The sequence below is a fragment of the Dioscorea cayenensis genome, unplaced genomic scaffold (assembly GCF_009730915.1).
Source record: "Dioscorea cayenensis subsp. rotundata cultivar TDr96_F1 unplaced genomic scaffold, TDr96_F1_v2_PseudoChromosome.rev07_lg8_w22 25.fasta BLBR01000772.1, whole genome shotgun sequence".
Lineage (NCBI taxonomy): Eukaryota > Viridiplantae > Streptophyta > Magnoliopsida > Dioscoreales > Dioscoreaceae > Dioscorea > Dioscorea cayenensis.
Genome location: NW_024087163.1, coordinates 50,359 through 67,434, shown reverse-complemented (window position 1 = coordinate 67,434; position 17,076 = coordinate 50,359). Strand labels below are relative to the sequence as shown.

Genomic DNA, 17,076 nt, shown 5'->3' with positions numbered 1-17,076 from the left:
TTTATTTAAATGGATGTCATATAATTTAACACTATAATAAGAACCCATAAAAAGTTGAAATTAGAAAAAGGATAGATGTAAAACTTCAACAACTATCACCTATGTGCTTGGGTCATAACTTCTCTTGATAACCCTATAAAAAATAAAATTATATAAGAGATGCGGTGTAAAAACTTCACCAAAGCTATATAAATTGTCTCATAGCAAAAACAATATAAAAATAAAAATTAAAAACACTGAACCTAAAACTTCAACAAAACTGGTAAAGCAAAAAAAAAAATCTCAAGGGTTGAAGCCTTAGATCTATGCCATGACCATCGCATGATATCTTGACCTCTCCATCATCCACATTGGTAAGGAGAAAAGCTAAAACACATTTAATTTTTAACAAAAGAGGGATATTTGGGAGATCTCGTCAAATTAAATTCAAATCTGCACTATATAAAATATTTTCAAACCCTAGGAGTTAGATTAATTAAAATTCTCACTCTTTTACAATAAAAACTAACAACTATTAATCATCCTATCAATCTTTGATCAAAACAAATAAAAATAAATAAATAAATATTTAAGTAATATTACAAGAAAACAATGCAAAACAATACTATGAGAATAAGAAAAATCAGTCTTTACTTTTTCTCCTCGACAAGAACTTTCCTTTTGGTCTTTTACATTATTGGGTTTTCTTGTCTAATAGATCTTGTATATATATAAGTCACGATAGGTTTTGGCGCTAGTGAAATTGCCGCCTAATCGCACTCTTGAAATTCAAAATATTCACGATTTTATTTTTCTTAAATACCCTTTGTTTATTTCAAATTATCTTTCATATTTTTTAATATATATATGTAGATATATTCTAAATTAAAATAACGTTTTCAAATATGTCATAACAAATTGATGCAATAAAAGTCATATTAAATTATGACATTTGTTACATAGGTCGTAATAAGCATCTTAATAAATAATATTGTACCAACATTTCTTTTAATGACCCTAAAATCTTCAAAATTATCGCAAAACAAAACCTATTGTGACTATAAATAGAAATGTCATTATAAACATAGGGTCTGTTTGGTGGACGTGATAAGGACGATAGGATATGATAAACAATCATATCATGTTGTTGTCCTTTGGTTGGTGTGCCAATAGGATATGATAGTCTTATCCTATTGGCCCACTTTATCATGCCAGGGACATGATAATGGATCATATGGGGGAGTCTGGATAGAAACAAGTAGGATATGATAAAAAATAAAAAAAAATTTACCTTTTTGCCATATTATTTCATTTGTTTCCCTTATCTAGGGTTTCATTGTATTTTTTTTTATCTTTTAAACAAGATGTTTGGGACAAGAAGCTTGTCAACAACTAGATAAAACACTAATTTCACTATTTTAAGTAAGATTTTTGCGCATTTCAGTGGTTAAAGGTTTCTCCGTCAATCTTCATGCTTGAGCAGATTATTTTTCATCTAAATATATATAATCATGCCTTATTTTTAGTTTTCTCTAATCATGATGTTTTTCAAATTGATTTTTGATGTGATCTATTTATTTTTCTATTAATGGGTTCATTACTCAGCTTTTATATCATATTAGATGACTGACTTTGTGTATGATTTTTCTCAAGTGAAAATAGGTATTAACTATAATTTTTGTAGTTTGTGATATTGCAATCTATATATTTGTGGACATTATTTATAAGTTATTTATTTTTTAAAATTTTAAAATATATCGATAAGTAAATCATTAAAGATCAAAAAAGTCTATTTTAAAAAATATATATTACCATATTATAAATAGTAATTTTGTCTGTTACATACCATTCATATCATGCTCATGGCATTATACGGGTCCACTTCAAACATAAAAGTAGGATAACAAAATGCTAGCTCAATGGTTTTGTCCGTTGTGCGCATCACATATGATAGGATATGAGATTATCGTGCACTTTATCATCTTTCACTACTCTATCACGTCCGCCATATGCTCATCGTCAAAATCCTATCACTGTCGCATCCGACCAGCAGCCCATAGGAACGAAATAAAAGTATATATCAACATTTATTACAACTATTGTTTAAAAATCATTTTAATGGTTTTGACGCTAACATATCAAAATATTTGTTTCAAAAATGTCCTGATAAGCATTTTTGTTATAGTAAGACAAAACCATACAGTTAGAACTTGTTTGGATTGACTTCTAAGAATTAAGAAGTGTGTTTTTATAAGTTATCGCGACTTTTGGAGTCTGAAAAAACATGTTTGGATTGGTTTTTCTGCAAAAGAAGAAGATAATAAAAAAGCTGAAAATCTGCTTTTGCAAATGTTGGTAGTATGATTTTTCTGAAAAAACATTTCTTAGAAGCAATTTTGGGAGTTATAAATTTACCAAATTACCCTCAAGAAATAAACAATTAACTGGCCTCTAGCCCTAACATTTTCCACCAAGTTCTTCTCCTACCTCTTGCCTCCACCCCTTTCATCTAGACAGAGGAAAGATAGAGAAAAGAACAAAGAAAAGATAGGGACAACACAAGCATCTTACGTTCTCTCTCATCATCAAGTTTAGGTGAGAAATTTGAGTTTGAATCCCTTATTTGCTTATGATGGACTTGGATAGAGAAGGATGTTTGGATGTTGCTCCATTCCTTACTTTTATTTAACTGAATTAGCAAAGAACATGAACATTGTATGTTGTGTGGATTAAAGGTTGATTCACTTATTTATTGTGATGGTCTTAGGTCAAAGATTTCTTCATGACATTTCACGATTGAAGGGTGTGTTTTGTATTACGAAGGGAGAAAGCAGGAGGATATCTCTCTCATACGCATCTATTGTTGCTCGTCATTTTAAAGACATCCTAAAAGATAATTCTTCTTGAATGAACTTAGTTTCCATTATATTAATACATATCTTGTATAACTGTTTTGGCATGAGATCATGGCCAAAACTAGATTATCATTGCTTGAGTTGTTTAATTGATTTGATGTGTACCAAAGGATGTTTGGTTTCTATTCTTTAAAATGTATAATTTTTTTTATTGCTTTCAAAGAGAATCAGGTGGATGTGTGCTTGTTGAATATCTTCTATTGTTGTCTAGTTGCTATGCTTATTTTTTACCATTATTCCTAATCATATTAAATTTCATTTTATTTGTTATGTTTGGACCTATGAATATTGGCTTAATTTAGCTTATGATTTTCCATTAAGTCAACTATAGAATTATATGAGCTTTTAGCCTGGTTCTTTTGTTTACCTTGTTACTAGAATTTCTGAATTGATGATGACATATCATTCACTTATAAGAAGAGATGTTTACTTGATATAACATATGGTACGGAAATGTCAAGGTCTTTGGAACTTTTGGTAATACCTCTTTTAGACTTTTGCTGATGTTTTCAGATTTCAACCAATGTCCATTACTTCAAGTTTAATTTTATGTTTTTCTTTCAATTTTTTTTTCTTGTTGTTTGATTGAACTGCCACAGTTGGTTCTTGGACCAAGTGTTGAATTCAGAGCTTTTACATCATGTGCTGTGTTAAATTTAGATATTTACACGTTGAACTCCATCTTTCTTTTGAAGCTAAAAACTTGGATATACATATGAATTAGTAAATTGGAAGAATATATGCATATGCGGCATCTGTACAATACCAATATATGAAGTCAATATTGAAGGGAGAGAAGAAGACATCTTCATTAACTGGTCATAGGTGGGCTATTGAATTAATGAACGGATTAGAAACTCATTTCTTTAAACAAGTCCAAATGAAAAACATTTGTATTTAGAAGATTAGTGGTTGAACTTATTGAAAAGTATGGTTTACAACACACGAGAAATGTAACTGTAAAAGAATCAGTGATAATGTTCCTATATATACTTAGACGAGGAGCTTCTTATAGGAATGTAGAAGAGAGATTTTCAACATTCTAGAGAGACAGTGCACATGCAATTTCATCGAGTGCTAAAAATTATTCACAAACTTGGAAATGATATTATCCGACTGCTAGATAGGAATTTTAGAGATGTGGGGGCCCGGGATTATATCTAGGGTGACATCCAATATTAGCCTTACTTCAAAGATTGCATTGGAGCAATAGATGGAACACATGTGGCAATTCCTGTCCCAGCTGAGAAACAAGTTTCATTTATGAATAGGAAAGGGTACACATAAACAAATATTCTAGCTGCATGTGACTTCAATATGTGTTTTACATTTGCGTTTATTGGTTGGGAGCTAGGGATCGGCACATGACACACGTATACTTATGGAGGCTTCAAGAAATCCATTGTAGAAGTTTCTTCAACCGGCCGAAGGTTTGCATTTACTTAAAATTAATTTTAGTATCTATGTTCTATTTTAATTTTTTTCATGAATTATACTTTTGTAAAAAAATACTACCTTGTGGATTCGGGGTATTTTACGATGAAAGGTTTCTTGAGGCCATACAAGAGTGCAAGATATCACATTCCATGATTTAAGTTGTCTCATGCCTTTAGGTCTCCTAATAAAATATTCAACTATCATCACTCGAGTTTGAGGAGTGTTATAGAAAGATCATTTGGGGTTTGCAAAGCAAGATGGAGGATCCTACAAAATATGACGAAGTATATGGCTAAGGTACAATTCCAAATTATATGGTCATATTTTGCTCTCCATAATTATATTCGAAGAATGGGTAGTAATGCTTTGGATGTCCTTGAGAGGCTTGAAGATATCAACCAAATTCAAAAAGGAGAATGTTGGTTTAAGGATGATGATAGTGAAAGTTCACTTGTATGGCAACCAACTAATGAAGATACTCAACAAATGATCATACTTAAGAACAATATTTGAGATCAACTCTTCAATCAATATATGAGTTGAATAGTATTTATAAATTATTGTTATAGTTGTTGTGATGTTGAAAACTTATTTGTCCCCTATCTTTTGTGTAGGTTGTAAATTTTTGTTTGTGTTGTTAGTTGTTGCTATGGTTGTTATGATGTTGCAAAACCTTAATATTGTTATTGTTAATTTTTCTTGCAATAGTCATGACAATATTGTTATTATGGTTGTTGTGATGTTGAAAATATTAGAGATCTTTTTTTATATAATTTTTTTTCATGATGAGATGTTATTATTATTATTGTTGTTGTTGTTGTTGTTGTTGTTGTTGTTATTGTTGTTGTTGTTGTTAATTATTGTTGTAATAGTCTTGACAATGTTATTGTGATGTTGAAATTATTATTGTTCTTGTTCTCATGTTTGGTGTTAAAATTTAATATTCTAATTTTTTTTGTTCTTATCAATGAATATCCATTTTAGTAATTTGCCATTGAAAAAGTCATTTTAAAAATGCATATCTAAACAACTTCACACATATAAAAGTAATTCTGCATTAACTTATCCGAACATAATATACAAAGAAACAATTAACTTACTCTGAGAAGCACTTTTTTTTTAAAATCCTTCTACACAACTGGAAAAAACACTTTTTTTTAAGTCAATCCAAATAAGTCTTTAGAAGGATTATTGAACATCGACATGGTTAGGCCCATTAGTGGGCCGTTATATATATATATATATATATATATATATATATATATATATAATTAAAATATTAATAATTATAATTTATATATATGAAAAATGTTATTCTTTATTTATTTATTTTTTTAAATTCTATCTCACAATATTTAAAATAAATTAAATAAAAATAAAAATATTTTTATATTAAATAAATTTGATATTGAGTGATAATCATAAATAATATGGCTAGCCAAACATGGATCCTCAAATATTTTTGTTTTAAAATTTTATATTTAGATATATTTTTTATTGAACTTATTAATATATAATTATTAGTTTTTAGGATATTAATGTAAAAAGTAATAATAAATAAATATTAAAATCTTAAAAAATGCAATTGTTCTCTCAAAATCTCTTGAAAAAATATTGCAGGGATGGATGGATTTTCTCTCTTTGCTTAATCATTTTTCAGTTTATGTTTTACTTTTATTATAGGGATTTATCCTTATTTTTTTCCTGTTTATTTTATATCTAATTTAGTTTATTTAATTTTTGTGTAATTATTTGTTATGTAAAAAATTCATATATGCTCTATATCTAATTTAATTTCTTTAATTTTTGTGTAATTATTTGATATGTAAAAAATTCATATATGTTTTATATCTAATTTAATTTGTTTTATTTTGTAGTATTATTTGTTGTGTAAAAATATTTGATATTTATTGAAAGATTGTTGGATATTTGTTAAATATTTTTTTTTGATTATTTGTTATGAAAGTTTATGTGAAAATGTTAGATATTTGTTGTGATTAATGAAGATTTTGATTATTCATTAGATTATTTGTTAAATAGTTGTTACATTTAATAATTGAATTAGATTATGAATTTGTCTAAAGTTGTTTTTTAATTAATGCTTACTGTTAGTTGAGATAATCTCTAATTATATTGATATGATAGGGTTTTTACAGCAAACTAATTTTTTTAGATATATATATATATTATATTTTAGAAATATTAATTATTATAATCTTAAATTTGAATTAATAAAATCGTTTAACATTTATATATTATTTTTAAATTTAAAGTTAGCACCCCTTAATTTTCTTTCTAGTTTCGCCACTGCACAAAATCATTATTATTAAAGCAACATAGATTAGTGGATTATTTTTATCAATTTTTTTTTTTAAAAAAAATTGAAGCAAGAACTTCTTGATTACCAACCAACAACATGTACATATTACAATCTAAGCATTTTTAGTTATTCTTTGTTCTTTATCAAGTATTACATTTAAGATATTCAATAAAAAAATGCGTATACATATATAGGGGTTTTTTTTTGGGATGGAAGTATATATATGTAATTCTTGATATATAATTTTCCCATTTTATTTTTGTTTTTATATTAGAGTGAATCACAATAACATATGAATATTGATTATTCAGGAAATTTATGCTTGTTTTTGTTATATTTATGCTGCAATTAATACTCATGTGGATCTCGAAATGCTCTTAATAAATAATAAAAATAAGTGGACGTTAGTTATGCGGTACAAGGTCGGGGGTTTGATCGTGAGCGTCGCTAGATGTGGTATACATGATTGTATTTGTAATCTTTATTAAGGGTAATTTAGTGTTTTAGTTGTGTTGTACCACGATAAAATTTTTGTATCAAGGTTTTGGTGATACAAAAAAATTTTATCCACTTGTGTTGTACCTTGACATTCTTTTGTGATGTACTCTCAACCTTTTTACAAACCAAACAAAAAAACAAGTGAAGTTGTGATGAATTGTACCTCAATTTTGCATATCAAACGGACTCTTAGGGCCCGTTTGGTATTAGTGAAAGTAACAACTTTCAATGTAAAGTAACGGGAGTGAATTACTTTCACTCGTTTGGTTTCTTAAAAATAGTTAGTCTCTTTGCAATCACTTTCCTTTTGACCATAGAAAGTGATTCACGTGGGGGGTGGTGTGAAAGTGATTACAAGGTTGGGTGGAAAATTTTGATTATTGTTAAATTACTATATTACCCTCTTATTAAATAAAAATTCTTCCTTGTTTCTTTTTTTTTTAAAAAAAAACCTCTAACGCAATGTTGGATGATATATATTATTTTTAGTGTATTAAAAAAATATAAAAACTATCTTTAAAAAAAATCTAAAAATACTTTACGAAGAAAAGATTAATTATTATATGGATTATGTTAGTATGTCATTAGAGTTTATTAAAAATCCATTTTTTATAACTAAAATAACTTAGGGTAATATTGAGAATAAACATAACTTTACATAGCAAATGCCTTCACACCAAATGGAGAAATTAAGTTTGCATGCAATTTAATTACAATTTTCATTGCATACACCAAACACTGTAATATTACTTTGCAGGGAGAGTAATTGCATGCAAAATCTTTCCCTGCAAAAGCTTTACATGTAATTACTTTCTCTGCAAACTACCAAACGGGCCCTTAGGCTTTGTTTGGTTGGGGGAGGGAGGAGGGGTGAGGGGGTGTTGGGGGGTGTGGGTGTTGTTTGGTTGAGGGAGTGAAGGGGGTGAGAGGGGGTGAGGAGGGGTGCCTCACCCCTCCTCACCCCTCATAATCCACTCCCCCAAATTGGGGTCTTTTGGGAGAGTGGATGTTTATTATTTTTTTTATTTTTTTTAAATAATGCAAAATACCATTAATGCCCTTCACCTATATGTAGAATTCCTATTGTATCCTAGTGATTGTTTGTTTGGGATTGTGAATATATTTATCATGAGCATAATTTTTGTTAAATATGAAAAAAATAGGGTATGATTTCCAAGTATGTTTTCACCATTTTTTTTTTAAGTTTATGAAAAAATATGACAAAAATAGGGTATGTTTGAATGATCATTGGATGTTCACATTTTAACCAATATTTGTCAATTATAATCAAGATGTTATGACTCCTCATAATTTTTTTTTTCGAATAAATATTTTTCCCTAATTATTGTGTGTTTTATAATGTTTATCATATATTATATATTGTGTTATTATTATTATTCTACAATTGATTATTATATATATTATTACCTATTTTATTGTACAAGGGCAAAATAGTCAAATACACATTACACTCTTTCTCTCTCCTCCCCACTCCTCTTTTCAACTAAACAAAAAAAAATAAACTACTCCTCCACACCCCTCCATGAACCAAACACAATATTTTCTCAAACCCTCCATACTCCTCCCCCCCTCGCTCCCCCTCACCCCCTCTCCTCCCCCCTCCCCCTCTGAACCAAACAGGGGGTTAGGCTTTGTTTGGTTGGGGGAGTGGGGAGGGGTGAGGGAGTGTTTGGGGTGTGAATGTTGTTTGGTTGGGGGAGTGAAAGGGGTGAGAGGGGGTGAGGAAGGGTGCCTCACCCCTCCTTACCCCTCATAACCCACTCCCCCAAATTGGGGTGTTTGGCGAAGTGGGTGTTTATTATTATTATTATTATTTTTTAAATAATCCAAAATACCAATAATACCCTTCACATATTTATATAATTCCCATTATATCCTACTTATTAAAACCCTATCTTTCTCATTTTTATTAAATATGAAAAATGGGGTATGTTTTCCAAATATGTTTTCACCATTTTCCATAAGTTTATGAAAAAATATGGCAAAAATAGGGTATGTTTGAATGATTATTCAGTGTTCACATTTTAACCAATATTTGTCAATTATAATAAAGATGTTATGACTCCTCATAATTTTTTTAAATAAACATTTTTCCCTAATTATTGTATTATATATATATATATGTGTATGTTTTATAATGTTTATCATATATTATATATTGTGTTATTATTATTATTCTACAATTGATTATATATATATATATATATATATATATATATATATATATATATATATATATATATATATATATATATATATATATATATATATATATATTATTACCTATTTCATTGTAAAAGAGCAAAATAGTCAAATACACATTACACTCTTTCTCTCTCCTCCTCACTTCTCTTTTCAACCAAATAAAAAAAAAAATAAACTACTCCTCCATGAACCAAACACAATATTTTCTCAAACCCTCCATACTCCTTCCTCCCTCACTCCCTCCACTCCCCCTCCTTCCCCTCCCCCTTCCCTCTCTGAATCAAATAGAGGGTTATGGTGTGTTTGGATTATCGTAAGGGAAATAGGGGGAAATGGGCTAATAAAGAGGGGAGATGGTAATGAATAATGGTTGAGAATGAAAATGTGTTTGGTTAAAGAGAGAACTCATTGGGATTAGAGAAAAGTAAAAAAACAATAATTTAATGGCAATTGAAAAGTAACGAAAGATATGATATAAAATTACTTTTATGTCCTTCATATAAAAAATAAATTTTGTTGTTTTATAAAATATTTTAAATAAATTTTAATTATTATAATCAATTATTTAAATTACTTTTTTTATGTAATTAAATATATTACTAGGTACGGAAATAGCATTTAACTTTAGTTATTAAGGATAAATATCTAAATTAAGTAATTTATGTTAATTATATCAATTGTGGTAATTATTATAATTTAATGTTTAGATTTATGACTTATATTTTGAAATAAATATTTATTTAATAATATTATTATATGATTATTATAATTAAATATTAAATATTTTAATATTATTATATTTTTATTTATTTAATATATTAATATATTGTTATAAGTTTTTAGATTTTTGGGTATAAGATTTTGAAGTATTTAGGTTTTAGATATTAGATATGGTTTTAAAATTTTTTTAAATTTTTTTAAAAATTTAAGGATTTTTAAGGTTTAAATTTAAATTTTATATAAAAAAGAATAATGTGGATGATAACGTGGATGGCAAGTTGGCATCCACGTCATTCGGGAAACCTATTCGAGAAATCCGTTCAATAAAAATAGCATCGCTCTATATACATATACATATATTAAGGAGGGATAAAGTGGGTAATTTACACCCATTCCCCCTCCATCCCCTTCCATTCTCCAAAAAATGGGGGAATGGTGATTACCCCTCAGGGGGTAATGATGGAGGGCAATCATTACCGTGGTGTTTTGACCTTTTGTGTGTGTGTGTGTGTGTGTAGATTCTAACTGTGGTTCAAGCCTACTTGTTTTTACCTTGTAGGTTAAACCAAGTTGTTCGGTGTATTCGAGTCATTGAGAGCTTAAGTGGTTGAGCGTGCTGGTGTGCGCTTGCCTTCCTTGCTTGAGCCGTAGGCCAGGCCACGTGTCCATGGCCATTGGTGGCGGCGAGGTCGCTTGCGCCCCCAAGTCGGGCGCAGGACACGCCAGGCAAGCTGTGTGCGGGCCGCACATGGGCACAACCTGCCCGCAAGGCATTACTAGGTGTGACCTTATGGGCGGCACGCGGGTACAGAGCGCCAGCAGGAGTACCTTGTTTTTCACCCATTTTTTGGGGTTTTCTTTGGTTGTTTTCGCTGTCCTTTTCCCTTCTCCATCTCTTCTCCTTTCTTCCTCCTCTTTCTTGTGCTTCCTTTGGAGCAAGAAGAGAAGGTTGATATCCTTTGTTCTTGCAAGTTTAGAGCTTTGGATTCATTCTTCTGCTTAAATTCTTGAGGTAAGCTTCTCCTCTTCCTTCTCTCCCTTGTGTTCATAGGATGAATGAACTAGGGGTTAGTTTGATGGTTTAATCTTTGTTCTTATTTATGATTAATGCTTTGAGATCTTGAGTTGAATGACTTTCATTGTCACGCCTCGATCCTAGCCGGGCATGTGGCAATCGCCACGATAACAAGGAGTGAACTCTACAGCGTTCCACCTCCTAGTTACTATAAGGCTCAAACAAACCTGATATAGCAACTCACTGAAGAATGAGACAACTCCACTACAGAACTAGCCAAGGTTCCAAATACAACCAAAAAGGGACAAATACAAAATACAGGAACAATACACAAAACTCAAGTCTGTTGGATCCATAAAGTTTACATACATACTGCACACTAACTTAAACAAGTGAGAAAGGTAGGTTACCCTAATACTTGCCCAGCATAACCCAATCCAACGTCGTAGTCTGAGAGAAAGAAGAAAAGAGAGTGGTGAGTAATATGTGTTGCAAAGTGAGTGGTGCCAACATAGATATAAGTGAGTAGTACAACATTTCCAATAGTAATTACCACAATAATAGTAACATATAAAAGAAGTTCCAAGTATTCAACAGATTAACAGAGATCAAAATGATTTATAAATAGTACATGTAAGTAGCATTTTCCAACATATTGAGCACCGCTCAAAATACAGGTTGGCTTCAAACAATTCCCAAGCTAATCGCGGTCGCAACTAGCTACGGGACCACGAAGGTGTTTTTAAGACTTTTAAAATTCAAAAATGATGTCTTCCTTGGTGTTAGCCACTGAGATCTCTATGTGGTGACCCCGGGTTTCTCACATATAAGAACCTCCTGTCAATGGCTCCGCGCACCTCTTGACCAGGGTAAACTCAGGGTTGACCACGCCGCCTCCCATTAGACCAGACCGTGGAACCCCACACTACAGTGTCGAACTGAAGTCCGATGTCACCATCAAAATCCAAATGCCACAATGCAAATCTTTCCTATTCCAACTCGAGGAATCAAGCATATGATGTGTAAATATGGAAATATACATCAATCCATATTCCATTTGCATGTAAACATGTTTCTTTTAAAATAAATATGTATAGGTATACTAGAATCATCTTTGCCAAATAACTCCATGCTCAAAATATCCATATATGTATAGCAAATGAAATCTAGTTTAGCATCAAATTTATGATATAAAACATATAAAAAAAAATACTATAATACTTTTACTAAATCTATGCAATTAACAAGTAAAGCACTCACAGAACCAGTTGTCTCTCCTTGAGACACGCTCACTTGTCTGCAGTTTCTTTCTCCTTGTAAGAAGCCTCGCCACCTAGAATCAAGCAGGGAATCTAAGAACCAAAGAACACCAAAATGGAAACTAAAATGCATGCAAATGCCTTGTTACATGTTGAACATGTAACTCTAGGGTTTTAGAGGAAAACGATGTTATTTTGGCCCTAAATGACCTCAAACCGAAGTAAAACTAGTTCCAATGGATTCCAAGTAAGAAGGGCTTCGATTTAGACAAAAAAAATACAATAAAAGGCCAAGGTTTTTCGGTTCTATAGTAACTTCGGATTTGCTACAGTATTGCTATAGTAAACCCGACCCTTAAACAATGGTTTCTTGCCGATTTACAACACCAAATCACGAAATTTCTTTACAAACATTCATACAAATGAACAACAACGACACTGGCTTCGATTTGAGCCCAAAAACAACTCAAACCAAGGTTTATGCCTAGGGTTTCAAAGATTTCAAAAATGATTAAATACGAGAAAAATATGAAGGAAAAAACCTTGGATCGAAGCCTTACCAAGCTGAGGAGAATGAGAGGAAGAGAATAGGAGTGTTGATTCACCAAAAAAGCTCGCCGACAAATTTTTTTTTTCAAAGATGTCTCTCGGCCTAAATGAAGAAGAAGGAATGAAAACAAAGAGGATAAGAAGGAAATGAGAAACAAAGAAGCCACGTTGCTTCTCTTATCCTCATTCTATTTAAAATTTTTTTCTTTTAAGAAAAAGAGATATTACCAAAATACCCTCACTAATAGAAAATGAAAATAAATGAGTCCAAAAGACCATTTTGCCCCTGGTTTTTGGCTTGTTTTCACACACAAGCTATTGTGCAATCATGCAAGGTTGCCACTAGCGCTAAATGACCATTTTACCTCTAATGCATGCACAAAAAATTTGAAAAAGGCCTGAGGTCAAAAATCATGACAGGGTACCACATTCATTACCATGCTTTTGTATCCATGAACCATTGTTTGCTAGGGTTCTTGGATACTGTAGCTCAACCTCTATTGCATTATTGTACCACCGGTTAAATTTAGTGGTTTCTTCAAATTCTTTGGTTTGGAGTGAAGCTCAAACCCTTAGGAGCTCTTTGGTAACTTTAGAACCTAGTTTTGAGCCTCCCTAAGAATGATTTAGGGTTGCATATCATTGTGAGTAGGATTTCATTCTTGGTTTGCTTTGTTTGATTCTTGTTGTTATTTTGTTTGTGTGTTTGTTGGTTTGTTAGGCGGTGAAAGTTCGGCTCGATGCATGGAGCTGGCGGAGGAGTAGCACCAGAGGTTTTCTCGCCTAAGTTGTGAGTAGGATTCACGATTGCACAATTCTGTTAGAATATGACTTGATTATCAGTATAGCTTGACAAAAAAAATGATTCATTGGTTTTATTGTATTAAATCTATGCTTCAATCAGTTTTAAAAGGGATTTCTATGTTATTAAACTATCTTTGAAAGTCTTGATGTTATAGTGAATGTGTTTATGATTATACTTATAATTTGAGTTGAAATTATTTATGATGCTTTGGTTATGATTTAAAAGTAATCCTTGAGTATATCATATTAAAAATGATGATTTAATCAGTTATGAAAGAGTTTCTATGCTTTCTGTTTATAAAAGAAACTCTTGATGTTTGATGAAAAGGCTTATGGTTACATTAGTATGTCGGGTTTGAAATGAAGTTTAAAACTTATATACATGTTATACTTGTGACTAATTAGAGGCAATCATAATAAATTTAAAGACAATTCCATGGTTTAAAGCCTTAGCTTTATTATAATATTTGAAAGCTATTTCTTTTAGATTTGTAGATTATATTAATATTATTTTAATTAGTGATTACATTTTCAAAATTTTAAATTATAAATTTTATTATTTATTTATACTTTTTCCTTTTTAAATTGATTTGGATATCCACTAATATAGATATATATATATATATATATATATATATATATATATATATATATATATATATATATATATATATATATATATATATATATATAATTTATTTTGCAGATAAGAGGCCATGATGATAAATTTAAAAACAATTCAAATGATTGAAACCTTAGTTTTATCATAATTTTTTAAAGCTATTTCTTTGAGATCTGTAGATCTTGTTAACATTATTTGAATTAGTGATTACATTTTTAAATTTTAAATTTTATTGTTTATTTATCACTTTTTTTAAATTGATTTGGATATCCACTAATGTATTTGTATATTTTATTTTGTAGATAAGAGGCCACATGATAAATTTAAAAACAATTCATAGAATTGAAGTGTTAGCTTAATTATAATATTCAGAAGCTATTTGTTTAAGATTTGTAGATCATGTTAACGTTATTTTAATTAGTGTTTTAGTGCCAGGTGGGATTTTTAAAATTTTTATGAATTATTTTAATTACTATTTTATTATATTATGTAAATTAATTTTATAGAATTTAAATTTTATCTCATATTTAAATATTAAATTGTATATAAATAATATTTAAATTAGTATTGTGAAAAATTATAAAATATTTTTTCAACACTTGAATGTTGCATTTTTGTTGTTATCCACATATACTATACGGTTAAAACAACAATCATGAAATGTTGATATAAGAGTTTTAAGAGACACTTATAAAATGCTACTAAATAATTCTTATACAAACATTTATAAATAAAATTTAATTTTAAAATTAGATATGATGAATACTTTTACCAACATTTACAAATTCGACTTAAATTTAGTTCATGATTGCTATTTTGTTAAACCAATATTTGTAAATTCGATACAAGTAATTCAAAAGACCTTTAACAAATGTTATTATATAATCTCTCTAACAACAATTACAAATGTTGCAATATTTAAAAATTAATGAGATAAAAACTTATGACGACATTTGCAAATGTTGCACAAAATAAAAAAGTGTTGCTCAAGACATATACAAATGTTAGAATAAAATCCATATTGAGACTGTTTACAAATGTTGGGAAAAGATCACAATAATTGTCGGAATATATAAGTACTGAAGTTTTTTGGAAATGTCACACAAAAGTATACTGACTATGGCAATTACAACATATAATCAACATTTGCTATAAAAGTTGGTATAGAGATATTGCAATGGTTTTTGGCTATTTTACGACACATGACAAATGTCACAAAACTCTTTTTTGTTGTAGTGTAATCTACAAAATAAAATATAGAAATACATTAGTGAATATCCAAATCAATTTAAAAAAGAAAAATAATTAATAAATAATAAAATTTGAAATTTAAAAAATTTAAAATTATAATTAGAAGATATTTTAAAAATCATACCATCAATTGGATCATTATTTCTATAATGAACTTGAAACATAGTTAATTGAGAATAAGGACTACTTCTAGTATCTTCAACCTATAATAATTTTTATATTTAACAAAATCAATGTAATATAACAATAAAAATTAAATTAAATTAAATATAGACAAATATGATATATTATAATCAATAATATACTTTTTGAAATATAAAAAAAAAACTATGCAGAGGATATATATAATTTGCATAAAAAGAATACAAATAAACTTTTTTGTATTTAAATGGAGAATATATGATTTGTACTATAATAAGAACCCTTAAAAAATTTAACTTTAAAAAAGGATAAAATATAAAACTTCAACAAACCTATCACCTATGTGTGGGTCATGACTATAACGATACCCTATAAAAAGAAAAATTATATAAGGGACAAATTGCAAAACTTCACCAATGAGTGTCTTACAGAAAGAACCTTATAAAAAAATAAAAAATTTAAAAATGGAGCTAATTCTAAAACTCCAACAAAACTAGGGTTAAATAAAAAAAACTAAAAGGTAATCTCAAAGATTGAAGCTATAGATCCATGTCATTACCACCGCATGATATCATGATGACAAGGTCCCCTTGCGTATATCCCGCAAGTGCACGGGTTTGTCGAAGTAATAATCCCTGGTGAGCGGGTATCGAATCCACAGGGAGTAGGGAATAAAAATACTTAATTCGATTCTTAGCTATGTGAAAGATCAATAATGATGAGTGTGACAATGATTCAATTCTCAACAATAAAAGCAACAAATAAGAGAGCAAAAGTAAAGAAGGGGATAAGGCAATCGATAAAGATAGGGTACCCGGATAATGCTCCGCCTAGGATAATTGTTTCAAGTGCAAGAACCCTCTATTATGCTTCCTAATCAATGCAATGGTGAGTCGTGGAAATCCTTAATTACATAATCCCAAATCTAAGGTTAACTATGCCTAACTCTATACATGTCCCGGAGGAGAAATTGAACAATCTCAACATCTCGCACTCGTATAGAGTTGCAATGAGCTCTAGGGATTCCAAGTGATAAATCTCTTCCTAATTATAGACCTAACCCTTTGGTCCAGGTGGAAGGTCCCTAACCACAATTGAGCCCTAGATACTAAGATCACCTCAACGCTTCACTCCGTTGCACGCGCAACTAAGCCCCAGCGGAAGTTCATCCCTTAGACCATTCACTCTATTATGACCGCAAAGAACTCGAGGAACGAAGGTAGAATCTATCACGTCGGAGGGGAAAGGGGACGCTCCTGTACCTCTCGACTCACCCTCTCAACCCTCTCCAACCTAGCTTTGTCTAACGCTTGTGGTGTGTCACTCACTCACAAGGCTAC

The 17,076-nt window shown here is 30.0% G+C and overlaps 1 long non-coding RNA gene across 1 annotated transcript; it reads right to left on the bottom strand.

Moving 5' to 3' along the window:
* Nucleotides 1–11,582: 11,582 nt before the first annotated feature.
* Nucleotides 11,583–13,064, bottom strand: LOC120254976. The gene is made up of 3 exons (XR_005534849.1): nucleotides 12,930–13,064; nucleotides 12,371–12,443; nucleotides 11,583–12,099 (listed from the first exon to the last, which is right to left on the bottom strand). It is a non-coding gene; the product is annotated as an uncharacterized LOC120254976 (long non-coding RNA).
* Between the last annotated feature and the right edge of the window lie 4,012 nt (nucleotides 13,065–17,076).